The 3,566-nt window shown below is 37.9% G+C and overlaps 1 non-coding gene across 1 annotated transcript; it reads left to right on the top strand.

Annotated features, from left to right (window-relative positions):
- The first annotated feature begins 2,863 nt into the window (after positions 1 to 2,863).
- On the top strand, positions 2,864 to 3,023 carry LOC113967051. Its single transcript, XR_003534075.1, has one exon. It is a non-coding gene; the product is annotated as a U1 spliceosomal RNA (small nuclear RNA).
- The last annotated feature ends 543 nt before the right edge of the window (positions 3,024 to 3,566 follow it).

Below are 3,566 nucleotides of genomic sequence, written 5' to 3'. Positions count from 1 at the left end.
ATTTTCCAAAATTTTCCTTTAAGCAGTTGTTCTGGTTACAGCTGACTCTAATAATCACAGTTAATACTCATTTTCTTCACAATGTCCTGTTTGCAACATCTAGACAGGCATTTAGAATCCTGATATCTGCCAAGGACTTCCAGGCAACACAGTAATAGGCAAATGCTAACACTGCTGTCAGTAACAGAAAGATTACCACTATAATTTATAAGACTGTAAGCGGAAAATAGATTGACCTCTATTGTCAGACTTTTCCTTAAAAATGAAACAAAAAGGTAAATTCAGATCCAAAATCTAGTTACTTGGTTTCTTGGCATAGTTTTGATGCAACAAATATTTCTAAATGTGTAAAATAAAGTATGCCCCAAATCTGTGCAAGCCTCACTTTTCTATTTTTTTAACCTGGATATTTAAGCTAGGGCAGAATGGCCAGCACTGTGACCCTTCTGATCCTATGCTGGTCAGGTAAGGCATGAGGCTCTGCACTGGAACACAAGAAAAGGTTTTTAGTTTACAATCTGGAGGAGCAGTTGCAGTCTTTCAAAATGTGGAAATTTGAAACACTGCAGCCTATGAACTACTCTACATTTTCTGACACAAGAAAGAATGAATAAACGCATCCTCTGTACATACCAAGCTCAGGTAAAACAGCACTTACTGGTATGAGAATGTGCCTTCTGTTTACTCTCTGTGTAAAAAATGCGACTCGCGAAACTTATGCCTCTGATAACACATTATTTACTATTCTTTGGAAGTTACTTTGCTTTATAAATGTTTCAAGGTTTTGTTTTTTTTATTTCAACTTGGAAGATGCTGTTGGACTTTGAATTACCTGTCTCTAGGGAAGGAAGCCAGTTAAAAAACAGTGGCTCTTGATTCATCTTTCACACAAATATTATGATGTTACTCCAGGGTCATAGGATGAATAATATCAAATAAACCTCCAAGATTTTAAGATGCTTTTGTGTGAGGGTAGATAAGATTTGAGGTGTGTGCCATACCTGATGATGTGCATGATGACGTGCCACGTAATAGAAGCCAGGTTTAAAGTTTCTTCTGTTGCTGGTAGTCAGTGGCCCTGGAGGCTGAGCTGTTGCTTCAGAGTAGCCAAATGAGCCATTATTTCAACTCTGTCTCTTATAAAGAGAATGCTCAATATTTGTGACGAGTATTTTACTGAGATGTACTTGTGCAGATTATTAGATTTCTCTTTTCTTAAAGAAATCCCCTTCAGCTGTTTACAGCTATCTCAAATTTGTTAAAAAACTTTCTGATCTCTAGGTTCTTCCAACTATTGAATTATGTATTTAGTTAAAATTAGGTTCTTAGTCTGATTGGTTCTGTCATCATTTCACATATTGGCATATTCATAATAACTGAATGCAAATGGAAGCATGAAGACACCCAAACAAATTTAAATTTTAATTTGAGTGAATACTGTTTAAAGGTTTGGCCTGGTGGTGTTCAAAATGCAGTGCTTCTGAATCAGAAATGATAAACTCACAAGACAGAATGCTAGAAATAATCCCTGGATGTCTTGTTCTTATTAGACATAGGCTAAATCATTCTGACACATTTCAAACCTACTGAAATATTATTCATTAAAATGTTGATGTTGATTTCAGCGTTACTGGGAGCACATCTTATATCTCTAAAGGTGACTATGAAAGAGGGGGAAGACAAGTATATATGGTGAAAAACAGGGTGAGAAAAGAAACAGAGAGCTGATTGTGTGAAAAAGAGACACTCTGGGAAAGCAGCAGAGAAAAGGGAAAGAAAAAGATCCCAATTTTTGTAAGTATGTCTCTCTAGGACTGAGACTGTGCCAAACCTTGGACTTGGAGGCTGTTCTGTCCTTAATACATTGCACATGATTATCTGAGCTAGAAAAACATTTTTTGTGGTTTTTAAAAAATTGAATTATACTTATATGAAATAAAACAAACTATGAGTTTTAATGATAGAGTAGAAAGAGACAAAATTCATTTTGCAAGCCCTCAGAGAATTTAAAAATCCCTTATGTTCACAGAACCTCAAACTTCATAAGGTTCCTGTATTCCCAGAGTAGGATGCACAAAGGAGTTACTTCCATCTACTTTAGTTAAGTTTTCATCAGGCTCTTTCTGTTCAACTAACTGATTCTCCTCTCAAGACATCTTTGCATTAAGGGCAAGATCCAAAATATCCCACTGACACTTCCTGTGCAATCTAGATAGAAGTTTACTAAGGAGAGAGATTATAAAACCTGGATAACTTTCAAAGCTACAAGACCATAGGCAGTTGAGTATGACTATGAATGTTTATTTCAGCACCTATGCCTTGCTCCAGGTAGGCTTATTTGCCTTTTAGGATCTGCATCTTCATCCCTTGGAAGTATTCAGTGTGTCTAAACCACAGAGATGGTCCTTAATGTATTCCTTAAAAAAATTATCTCCTGTTGGCTGCCTGTAGGTAATTTCCCACTTAATAGGGGGTTTTAGCTTGTTCCTCAAGAATGCCATTCCCCACCCAATATGATGTCTAGGGTCTCATCTTAGTGTTTTTAACAGACTAACAGGGTCCATTTTTCAGACATTGGACTGCCTACTGAGCAATGTGGAGCTGGCTCTATGTGTTAGCTCCAAACAGAAGCAAAGGCTTGCGGCACTCAAACCTGCAAAGCCCATGTATCTTCTAGGTAAGTAATGCCTACCAAGTGGGTGCCGAAGCAGGTGTGTGTGTGGAGTTAGTGAGACGAGTTGGTATGAATAGTCAGTATCAGTAGACTCTGATAATCAACAGAGATACCAGGGGGATGAGTGAACGTAAGAATGGCTGTGCTAGGTCAAAACAAGGATTCACCCAGCCCAACAGGCTGTCTGTGATACCTATCTGACAGGGAGGCATTCTGATCATGAAGGTGTTTTTTGAGAGTGAGCCTCATCACTAGCACTTCAGGTAGACTGATTTCTGCAACTTCCCCAGATCAGGGAACTTGACAGTAAAACTTGTGATGTGGGAAACTGTTTTTGTTCTTTTTCCTGAATTAAAACATATTCCTACCTCCAAACTACCAGTAATCTTAAATCGATGCCCAGGGGAAAAAAAATAGGAAAAGGTGATTTGGTTGCTGCTTAAGCCCAAATCAACTTCTGTCATCTTTGAAGTTGCTGCAAGGAATTCCACCCACTTAATGAGAACTACACCTTTTAGTTCAGTTTGAATTTTTACTTGGAGCTTGATTTGATAGTGCTCACTTTTGAATTGGTAGATGCAGTACAAAATTGGTGCCAGACTACCCTCTCCATGACACTTTTAATTTTACACACCTCTGCCACATCCCTCACTCATCTCTTTCCTTGACTGTAGAGTCCTGAGTAATTTGATCATTTTCTTACATTGTTGCAGACTTCTAGTCATCTATCCTTGCTCTTTCACAGTTTTTCTTTATTGTTAAGTGTGTTCTGAGCCACATTTCTTTATTCAGCTTTGGAGCTAACTCTAGATTTTAGGTTGAGCCTTCCTCTAGTCAGGAGTCTTCCTCCTTCACTATTAGTCTAAAAAATGTTGTGTAGTGACTCATTTTT

The sequence above is a fragment of the Neopelma chrysocephalum genome, unplaced genomic scaffold (genome assembly GCF_003984885.1).
Source record: "Neopelma chrysocephalum unplaced genomic scaffold, ASM398488v2 Primary Assembly neopelma1_62, whole genome shotgun sequence".
In the NCBI taxonomy this organism is placed as follows: Eukaryota; Metazoa; Chordata; class Aves; order Passeriformes; family Pipridae; genus Neopelma; species Neopelma chrysocephalum.
This window is presented reverse-complemented; position numbering and strand designations above follow the sequence as displayed.